A 12,251-nucleotide genomic window follows, 5' to 3' on the forward strand; every position below is an offset into this window, starting at 1 on the left:
GTTTTTATTACAAATATCAAAAAGAATATCCAATTAAAAGAAAAGAAGAATGCATCCTTTTAAGAGTTTTATTTTTTATGATGAAATAATTTATATATAAATATATATGGTAAAAGAAATATATCCATGTATCCTTCACCCAATTTAAGAAATAAAACATACAGTTGCTATTGACATCCTCTAACTTCCCTTCCCTAAATGATATCATTTATTTACTTTTTTCTCTAGTGAAACTATGCTGAATTAGATGTTTAGTATTCTAACACATCTTCTTTTTTCATTTAAAAATTTTTTATTGAAGTATATCTTTCATACATGAGCAAATATAAGCAATATGTGTAGGGTAAAAGTTGTGAACTTACAAAACAAACTTGCATAACATCAGCAGGGCTCCCATATATCATCCCACCAACATCTTGCATTATTGTGAAATGTTTGTTATAATTTCTGAAAGAGCATCATCAAAGTATTATTACTAATTATAGTCCACATCTTACATTTGGTATATTTTCCTTTAATCTTCCTTATTATTATTTTTGTTCAAAAAGCATACAATTTATCTAAAGTACACAATCAATGGCATTTGGTATAATCACAGAGTTGTGCTTTCATCACTTCAATCAATATTAGAGCATTTTCGTTACTCCAAATAAAGGAAAAAACAACAAAAAACAAACCACTATCACACCCATATGTTACTGCTAATTACAAGTTCTATCATGTGCTTTCACTATTTCTATTCATTTCTAAACATTTACAAACAACTTTTTACCAATTCTGCACAGATTAAACTTAAGCTTTTAAGCATGAGCAATAACAAAAAATAGATAATCGGGACCTTCTCAAAATCTAACACTTCTGCACCTCAAAGGACTTTGTGAAGGGGGTGAAAAAGGCAGTCTAGGCAATGGGAGAAGATATTTGGAAATCACACCTCTGACAATATCCATAGTATTAGATAATTCATAAAACTTAACAATAAAAATGGGCAAAAGACTTGAATAGACATTTTTCTAAAGAAGAAATGCAAATGGCGAAAAAACACATGAGATCATGTCCAACATCACTTGATATTAAGGAAATGCAAAACAAAGCTACAATGAGATATCATTTCACACCTACCAGAATGGCCACTCTTAAAAAAAAACCAAAAAACAGAAAACTACAAGTGTTTGAGAGGATATGGAAAGATAGGGCCACATATGCACTGATGGTGGGAATGTAGAATGGTACAGCCACTGTGGGAGTCTGTTTGGTGGTTCTTAAGGACGTTAGATACAGATCTGTCATATGCCTCAGCAATAACACTACTAGGTATAAATCAGAAGATCTGAGAGCAGGTACATGAACAGACATATGCACGCCAATGTTTTGAGTGGCATTATTTGCAATTACCAAAAGATGGAAATAGCCCCGGTGTCGATCAACTCATCAAATGGTGAATGGATAAGCAAACCATATTAAATTCACACAATGGAATATTATTCAACTGTAAGGAGAAATGAAGTCGTGAAGCATATGACATTATGAATAAACCTGGAAGACATTATATTGAGTGAAGCAAGCCAGGCACAGAAGGACAAATATTGTATGATTTTGCTATTATGAACTAAATATAATGAGCAAACGCATAGAATTAATAGCTAGAATATAAATCACCAGAGAATGGAACGTGGTTAGAGAATGAAAAGCTGAGGTTTAATCCAATGCATCTTTTTGTGCTTTCAGTATTATTTATGCATAAATAACAATATAGAGCATTGTCTGTGTTATTAATATATGGCATAATATTGTAGATAACCCTTTTCAATGCTTTGTTTGCTCATCTTTAAAAAGATTTCCTCATGTAGATACTTGTAACTTTAATTTTTTTACAGTCTCTTGAAGGAGACTAGTTTGTTTACAACCTTTTGCTACCACAATCATTGATGTAAAGAATCTTTTCTGTATATATCTCTTACAAAAATATTAATAATTGAGAGCATCTTTAGGTCAAAGAAAGTATTGTTTTTTTTGTTTGTTTGTTTGTTTTTTTCTTTCTTTTTCTCTGTGAAATTAGATTGAAATCTCCGGAACAAATAAAGAAACCTCTTCACGTCCATTATCACCCCTGGAATCCAAACCGGTCTTTGGCTCTAGAAGCTGGTGTGTATCAGCAAAGACCCAGAGGATTCCCTTTTGTCTGGGCTTGCTTGGGGAACATCTGGTGGCATCAGGTTTCTCCCACATTATTCTATACAATGCAGATAATTGATTTAGGCACCGAAGTGTAGTAAACCAGGGACAAATGCTGTTGAACAAAATTCCTAAACTGGTTTATGTGGGCTTGAGGTTTGGACTTGAGAGCATCCTGATATTCTTTAAAGTGATATTCAAAATGTTGAATTGTCCTTCAGAAGAAAGTTCATAACTTTTATTCAGTTTTCAAAAGGGGTGGAGACTTAAAAATATGTAAATATTGCTGTCATAGATTTTCAGCTGAACATATTGAAGGAAGTAAGATTGTTCCAAGCCTTGTTAAGAGCAGAATAAACTCTTTCATATCAGATTATGCTCCAATGGATTGTTGCTTGTGTTGAAGTTCCTTGTTCCTCAGATCAGAAACTGCCTGGGACAGGAATAAATGCTTAGCTCTCTGCTATCTCCTGCCCCAAACTGCACGATGTCCTTGTGGAGGCCATCCATGGACCAACACCAACTTCTCGCCAGGGTCGCCCAAGACCCATTCTGAACAAGATATTTAGAGGCTATAGTACTCATAATGACTGTCTCTGCACAGTTCACACAATATCCTTCTGGACTACAATCCAGATAAAATAATTCAGTTTAAATTCTTGCACTTAGGTTGTAGGTTTTTCCTACTAGGTTTCCATACCCAGTTTCCCTACCAGGGCTATCCTTAAATTGGCCTCTTTAGAAGGACCGATTCCACTTGATAATCTGCAGCATATGGAAGGTCACAGAGCACATACTAGTAATTCATGAGTCAAAAACTACTACCTGACTAAACTTTTTGAATATTTTTAGTGTTAGATGGTTGGCATTTTGTTAAATGAAAAAATAATTCAGACTTTCAAAATAATCTTTTAGGAAAAGGATATATTCACTTTGCAAAATAAGAAGGCATTTATCAGTTAATAAGAATGATGTGCATGTATATTATTTTTTCTTTCTATTGTTGGCAGATAATGTCAGAGGCTTGATTTATGATGTGTGTTTTAGCAGAAGTTTTTTCAAGAATGTTTACATAATACCATATTTTTTTTCAGAAATACATTTAACTTACAGTTATGTACCTTTTCTATCCTTCTTCATTTAAGTATAAAATACTTCATCAATACATATTTAGCAATATCATAAATATTGAACATATATACAAAGGGCCATTCTTTATACCTATACTTTGCAAAATTTACAAGAAAATAATTTGAACTTACTTTTGTCATTGATAGTCAGGGTTCATTATAGGCAAAAGACATATTTTACTATTTTAAACAGGAAAATAGAATAATTTCCAGAATGTTCCAGAAATCATCTACTGGGGAGCACCTATCCCTGTTGCCACCACTGGAATTCTGCTGGAATAAGAACCTCTTGTGGGAAGGTGATATGGCTCAACTGGTAGAGCATCTGCCTACCATATAGGAGGTCCAGGGTTCAAACCCAGGGCCTCCTGGCCCCTGTGGTGAGCTGGCCCATGCGCAGTGCTGCTGCATGCAAGGAGTGCCATGCCACTCAAGGGTGTCCCCTGCATAGGGGAGCCCCACATGCAAGGAGGACACCCTGCAAGGAGAGCTGCACTGCGTGAAAAAAAAAGCACTGCCCACCCAGGATTGGCGGCACACACACAGAGCGCTGATGCAGCAAGATGATGCAACAAAAAAAGAGACAGATTCCTGGTGCTGCCGAGATGCAAACATGCACAGAAGAATACACAATGAATGGACATGAGAGCAGACAATGGGGGTGGGGGGAGGAGAGAGAAATAAAGCCTTAAAAAAGAAAAGAAAATAACCTTTTGCTACTGTCATCCCTCTTCCTGGACACCTTGTAAGTTGGGGAATGGAAAAATGTAGTTATGGTTCTGGGACAGAGATCAGAGTATTTCCTATTACTACTGCTGATGCCACAATTGTGGTTCATGATCTAGGAAGCTGCAGAATGGACACTAGATGACTGCTTCAGAGATAGCCACAAATATGCCTGCCAGCACCAACAGTCAAAATTTATGCAAATATTTTATTACCTTCTGTACACGAAGTACAAGGAAGATACCTTCTGTTGGAGTTCCAGAAAATTTGGTAATTTATTGTGTTTAAGATCAAACTACACATTTTAAAATGAACTTGGAAATATCTGGATTTTAATCTGAATTAACTATTTTAATTCGAATAAATCATCATTAAATATTCATTTTAAAAATTATATTACCATAATACCTCAGAAATATAATTGGATGCATTGAAATGTTTACTTCAAACTATTTTTTGTTTTTATTTTAACATTACAATATACTTAAATGCAAAACTTCTATTTTTTTGGCTGTTGATATCAGTCATAAATGTCTTGTGCCTTTTCATTGAAGTAATAGGAAGCTGTTTCCACTTTCCAGATTTTCTATTAATTCTGCCCAATAGTCAATTACAAAGTCCAAATAACTCCAGAATTCATTGTTTAATTATACCTAAGGAGTCTGCTTTCCATATGCTCTGGACATGCTTTGTGAATTCACTGAAACCAAGAGCAAAGGGGAGAAAACTCATCTACTCCTCTTCCACTCATATGAATTGATGTTAAGAAGTCCTAACTCAATACCTGGCACTTTAAACCTTCACATAATATGTTTATTAGATAAAGGGGATTTTTTAAATGAAAGGAAAAATTAGCTAGATCATCCTTTTCTGTATTTTTAATCCCCAATCCAAAGCTTTTTGTTGTTAGATTTCTCTTATTCCTTTAGAATGTAACTTTACGTAATCAAAGCTTGGTTTATTTTGATCAGTTGTATAGCTAGCCCCAAGAACTATTCTTGTCATGGAACATATGGTACAGGAGAAGGAAGGCGATAATTAGAAGGGTAAAGCTTTTAGAATGGAAGGCACAATGTTTCCCATTGATAATTTGAAACATACAAATCAGTGACTTTTCCCTTATAAAGAAAAGGATTAAGTTTCATAATCATCAGTCATGATTTGTGAAGGCTCACGAACAACTCAATGGTTAGATAGAGAAACTGCAAAGCTAGTGAACATTGTACCATTAGGGCCATCAGCATTACGATGAAACCTGAGGGAAGTGGTTGTGGCTCAACGAGTTGAGCTCCCGTCTACCATATGGGAGGCCCTGGGTTGGTATTCCAGGGTCTCCTTGTGAAGGCAGACTCCTGCACGCTGCAGAGAGCCTCTGGCCCTCAAGCGCCATTGAGCGCCACCCAGACCGCAAGCACCGCAGAGAGCCGATTCAGCAAGGTGACACAGCAAAAAGGGAGACAAGCAAAATGCAGAGGAGCGTCAGCAAATGGACACAGAGAGCAGACAGTAAGCAAGCCGCAAGGGTGAAGGGGAAATAAAATAAAATAGATACAGACACAGAAGAATGCACAGTGGATGGACACAGAGAGCAGACAGCACATAGAAAGCCACCAAGGCGGGGGGGGGGGGGGGGGGGGGGGGGAGGACGGGAATAAAAAAAAAAGATGAAACCTGAACAGCTTAATGGGAGCAGCTTGCACAAAGGATCTGGAAGAGAGATGGCTCTATCTTGGTCCTTTCCCAGAATGATGTCACATTAGAGATATGAGCTTATTTCTTATTAGCTCCTATGATCCACTCAAAAGAATAAGCATAAATCTAGCAACAGGGGAAATGTCCTCAATTTGATAAAAAACATAAACAAAAAATCTATAAGTAACATCATACTTAATAATGAGAAAATATATGCTTTCTCACTAAGATCTGGAACTAGTCTAGGATGTCCCGTCTCACCACTCTTATTCAGTATTGTACTGGAAGTCCTAGCTGATGCAATAAGAAAAGAAAAGGAAATTAAAAACATACACTTGGGAAGGAAGAAATAAAAGTATCTTTGCTTGACAGTGATTTGATTTTCTATCTAGAAAATCCCAAAGAAGTTACCAAAAACAAAACAAAGCAAAACAAACAACAACAACAACACCCTTGGAACTAACTATAACAAGGCTGCAGGATATAAGATGAATATTTTAAAAGTCTTTAAAAAGCTGAAAGAAGGAATGAAGTTCTAATGCATGCAACAACATGGATGAATGTTGAGGAAGTTGAGTGAAATAATCCAGGTACAAAATGACAACTATTGTATGATTTTGGTGTTATGAACTACTAATAATAGGCAAACTCATGGAGTTAGAATCTAGAATAAAAGTTACTGGAGATAAATTGGGGTTAGGTAATGGGGACTTGATGCTTAACTCGTACAGATTTTCTATATAGGCTGACAGTAAAGGTTTAGAAATGGATGGTGATGATGGTAGCACATTATTGAAAAGGGGAAAATTTAGAATGTATATGTTACCAGAGAAAAAAATTGATGGATAAAACATATGATTATACAATACAGTGAACCTTATGTAGATGAAGGACTGTAGTTAATAGTACAAGTATAAGAATGTTCTCTCATGAATTATAACAAATGTATGACACTAATACAAGGGGTCAATAATAGGGCAGTATATGGGAAAATTTACCTAGTTTAAACTATGGAAAATAGTTAACAGTATATTTTAATAATTTTTCATCAATTATAACAAATGTAGCTACTGTTTAAAAATAGTCCAATTATAAAGAGTGCTATCATCAAGTGTAACAAATGTTCCACACTAATGCAAGGTATTGGTGGTGGGGTGGGTCTGGAAATCTTCTGTTTATCCCATGATTGTTGTGTAAACCCACAACTTCTCTATAAATTTTTTTTTGAAGTCTACTGATTTCCAATATACCATAATAAGCAATTGGAATTTGAAATTAAAAACACAATACCATTTGAATTACCACCAAGAAAATGAAGGTGTATGGGAAATCTCTGTACTATCTGCTCAATTTTTTCTGTAAATCTAGAACTGTTGTAAAGTATACTATTAATTTTTTAAATAAGTATTTATAAAACCGGGAAAAAGAGCATTACATTCTGGTATAGATGTAAGAATTCAAATTCTGCAAGAATCTTTTATTTTCAAAGATTGAACAAAGGATGCACTGTTTGATAGATGTTGTAAAAAAAAATCTAACAGAAAGAAGACTGAATGTTTGCCTATCTGAAGCATTTATATATTGCTACGAGAACAGCAATGCAAAAGACTTTCTTTACCTTTCATTACCATCTTAACTTAAGAAGTGTGCCTTTCTGGGCTGGGAAATGGGGGTTTAGGGATATGAGGAAAGGACAATATCTGGTAAAGTGGAAATGTCTTCAAATATCTGTTTTCCAAAGTAAGACTTTAATTCCAGGCCTGCTCTATGTCAGATCAGATCAGACATTAGTATTTATTTAGCATAGACTGCAAATCCTATACAATTTCTGGATTTTACAAATGCATTGACATGTAGGAAGATAGATATAATTTGTCTTAAGTCTTATTTTGTATTCATACTTAACCAAGCTGTGAACTTTATTAGAACCTGGATAAGAACATGGGATATAGATGAAAAGTTATTTGTTTCTTTGCTTTGTAGGGAAATCAAGTACATGATTATTATATCATTTCATAAGGACCTAATCTAAGAACCTTAAATCTATCCCCAAAGTGTGTGTGTGTGTGTATGTGTGTGTGTATGAGACAGACAGAGAGAGACAGAGAGACAGAGAGAGAGAGAGTTGCAACCACTGATTATGAATAATATTTTGTAATTACTTGGTTTAAAAATATACTTGCATATGACACTCCTCATGAGCCTTATGAGTAATAGGTTTAGTACCACAATTATTCAAAAATTCAATGTTCTACCGGTAATTCCAGGAAAAATTCATGAACTCAGGATTTCATGCTTGTTTTCCAAAATCTCTTTATCCTTGACTACCACAAGTCCACAACTAAATAAGATGGCCAGGTATATAAGATGCTGTCAACATTAGCTATTCACATTTCCACATACCTTCTACTCTTTGTATTCTTGTTAGGAACAATGAAGCTTCTAGTGATCACTGAACTTTTGTTTCTTTGTCTTGTCATTTTGAATTGTCCTTATACTCTTTAATGAAGCCATTCAATTATTTCCTTGAATATATCTTTCATTAAGACAGACACTTTCAACATCCTCTATTTCTTAGCCTTTCTAAACATTCTTCCAGCTGTATCACCTATTAAAGCAAAACAAAAGAAATAAAAATCGACTTTCTATAATCTAAGCAATAGATCAGTCTTCTTTTATTTAAAACCTACCACAAAACAAACCCTGCAAGTTATCCCATATTTCTCTGCTTTATAATAGAAAAAAAATTTTTTTCTTACTAAATCCTATTTACCAAGAGAAATCACATAAACTGAAAATTAGGAGTAAAAGGATTTATGCTTAAACTATTATGACAAAAGGAAAAGTTGAACAATTCAAGCTTGTTTTCATAATAAATCAGCACAATTCAGTTGAAATATATACTGACCACAATATTCTAAGCACTTGAGTGAATAAAATAAGAAAAATTCATGGTCTCTCCCAAGCTTGTAATCCAGAAGGTGATGTGGTATAAGAAACTAATATGAAGAAATGGAAAAAGTTATAACTTTATAGGTATGACGGTAAATGGCTGTAATGAAATTGGAAACTATGTAATAGTCACGATAACCTTGGTAGTTTGGTTTTTTACAACAATTATTCAAAACTCCTGTTAAAATAATTAATCTTTCACTCTATATGAAACAAAGAGATGAGCTCAGTCTTTATTTTTCCTTTTTGGCTCTCTTCTAAGTACTATACAATCATATCCCTTTTTTCATCTTTTAGGAGAAAATTTACATATCCATGAATTTTCTCATCCATTAGCTTGCTTTCCTAATTTCTAAACATATAAACATTAAATCCATGTTTTTACAAAAATCAGAAAGTATCTTTGAGCATCAGTATCTTTTTATCCTGTGTCTTTCAAATTTGTTTTAAGGTACTTTAAATTTAAAGGGTGCTTTTATTTTTCAGCTGAAGGAAAGGAGAATAAAGGTTTTTAGTAACCATTTCTTCTGACTCCACAAGATCATTTCTGGGTATAAAAAGAACTATTTGAAATGATCTTAACTTCAGAAGTTGTTATATTCTTTATTGATACATATATATTTCTATTTAGTTTAAGAGGTTGAATAAAATCTTATTTCCACAGTAAGTGAAAGAGCTTCGTGAGGACAGTGGTTGTACTTGATTCTTTTCTTTACAAATAGGTGGGATATAAAACAGATGAATCTATAGAGGCAGGAGATGATTGATGGGAAATAATAATTCTAAGCTCTTTACTATGCACCATGAATTATTGTAGATATGTATTTCATTTAATCTATACCATGATCCTTTCAAATAGGTATTTTGATCCTACATTTGAACTTACATTTCCATCCTGACCTAGTAGGCAGCTTGATATCTGTGCAAGAGCCTGATTGTTTTATCAGCAGACTTTGGAAGCTCTCCTTTCTCTTTAAGTGGAAAGGTGCTACAGAAGATGAATATTCCCTAAACTGTTTCTTAGTGAGTTCCTTTCCTCATAGATGACTAACTTTGGGACCAAATTATTTTTATATTTCCCTAAGAGTTGCCTTCAGACTGTCCCTTATGATGATCTCAATGCCAACACGAAACCAACACCTGCACAGCACAAGTACCAAGAGCAGTGCTGGTACCAATAACAACATCAACACCAGTACTAACCAACACCAAGACCAAACCCAGTCTACACCAATACCAGTTCAACATCACTGAGATCTGAACCATTACTAATAACATTCCAAATACCAATACCGGTCTCAGAATCATTACCAATATCACCAATACCAAAACCAGCACTGATATCAATGCAGATACAATGCTAAAACCACTAATTTATTTTATGTAAAGGGCAAAGGTAGTTCATCTTATCTACATTAAATTCTCAATCAAACATTTGCAATTACTATTAGAATCCTTATATTAAGATAAGGCTCTTGAGAGCCCAAGTAATTCATTCAAGTTCTTAAAGCTAGCAAAGTGGCAGAGTCAGAACTTGTTCTCAAGTCTGTCTGATAGCAACAACTATAATACAATGTAGTCTTATTGATAGACCAGTTCTAAGTCATTTAAGAACAGTGTATTCTCCTTATCTATGCCTGTCATGTAGGCTTTCTTCTTAAAATTATACAGATGTAAGGTAACTTTCAGCTTTTAGGAAGAGATTAACATACACATTAAATTAAATTTGAATTTTCCTCTCAAATTGCAGAAATATTCATGCTGATTGAATTTTAACAATATGTGTAATTGCTCATGTAATCCCTCATTAGAATTTCAATGGGCCCTGGTTTTTCAACCACAGTTGAGGAATTTATTACAATATTTTTTTAAGAAATACATTTATACCCAAATTCTTAGCCCTGCGACTTAGGGTCATAAGTGCCCTTTGCTGATCTGCCTACACTTCCACACATTGCTGTGATCCTCAGTCACCACAGTGACCTGTAAGTCTCACATGAGTTCATTCTACATAAATTTTTGTTTGCATTGCTCAGCACACCAAAGAAGTTGGCTTTGACTCCTAGTTTATCTCGCACCTTCTAGGCTTTTAAGTCTTCAAAATCCTCACTTTTAGCAATGGATTTAAGTGTCTTTGTAGCTCCCCATTACTTTCCATTAGTCCTGTGGAACCAATAGACCAAATTAATAGTGTATAGCATCATTGCCTTCATTATTTTTGTACATTATTTTGTATTAACCTTTTATCACATAACAAAGAAGAAAAGGCCTTCATATCAATAAGATCAAGGTGGGAACCTCATGCTTTGTTTTATCTCAATGCAAATCACCAATAGTTATGCACTGAAGTGTGGTCAGGTCCTGGTTAGATATGGTCCCTGCTCCCGTTGTCCAAATACCCATCCATGTTTTCCTGTTTCTGCTTACAGTTGACAACAATTGAGGCTACCCTATTTTTTCTTCAGTTTTCCCCTTCTTTAAAAACAAACAACTAATAGACCCTTTCTAGGTTTGCTCTCCTTTCTGAAGAGTACTCTTTTCCTCTGTCTGCCTTTATAGCCCAAGTCCCTAAAAGAGTTGTTTACTCAACCTCACTTTTTTATAACACCCGTTAATTGCTCCAACTTCAAGCCCTGCTTTACTCTATTTTTCCATAGTAGCTCTCATTTGTAGCTCCTAGATGATCTATTAATATTCATATTTATTCTTTAATATCTGTCTCCTCATTAGATGTAAGTTTTACACAGGGAAGAATATGATCGCCCCTACAAATATTTTAATCCCAAGCACTAGTATAGTGACTGACACCAATAGATTCCCAATCAATACTTGATGAGTGAATGAATGTCTCAGTATCTCATCCATTTCTTCCAAATCATGACATTTTACAAAGTCATACTTGATAACACATTAAATATTTAATCTATTTTTTCTCCTCAAACTCTCCTTAATGTATTTAAAGATCAGTAATTTTACAGTAGTGATTAAAAGTAAAATGTTGACTCCAAGGTTGAAGGGTTTGTAGGGATTATAATAACTTAAAAAGGCTCCCCACTTGTAGTAGAATCTGTAGTTTGCAAGTGTAAGATTTCATAAATAGGTTCTATAAGGAAAAAAGCATTTCATTACAGGAAATAACATGGGTAAATGCGGAGAAGTGAAAAAAAATGTAGAGAAGAAAAAATGGGCATAGCATTCATGAAATCATCAACAAGGAAGGATTGGAGGGCAAATAAGCCAAATAAATAAAATGATACATAGCTAAGGGGGAGTCAGAATATGGAAAGCCATGGAGTCTGACCAGAACACTTTGATTTTAGAACAGAAAGCAATAATCAAATAAGCAGTTGATCAAGGAAGTGGAATGGTAACAGAAATGTTTTAGAAAGATCAAGCCTTAGTATCGCTTGCTATTTGTAATTTGAGATGTGTTGGCTACTAATGGAAAATGAGATTAAACTTAATTAATAAGTAACTTTTGGTAACCACTTCATGCCAGGCTCTGCACTAAGTGCTTTAATTGCTTCTTCTAATTTAACTAAAAAGTAATAATGCAATAAAATGATTTTTTTGTGT

Source organism: Dasypus novemcinctus, chromosome 2 (assembly GCF_030445035.2).
Source record: "Dasypus novemcinctus isolate mDasNov1 chromosome 2, mDasNov1.1.hap2, whole genome shotgun sequence".
NCBI lineage: Eukaryota > Metazoa > Chordata > Mammalia > Cingulata > Dasypodidae > Dasypus > Dasypus novemcinctus.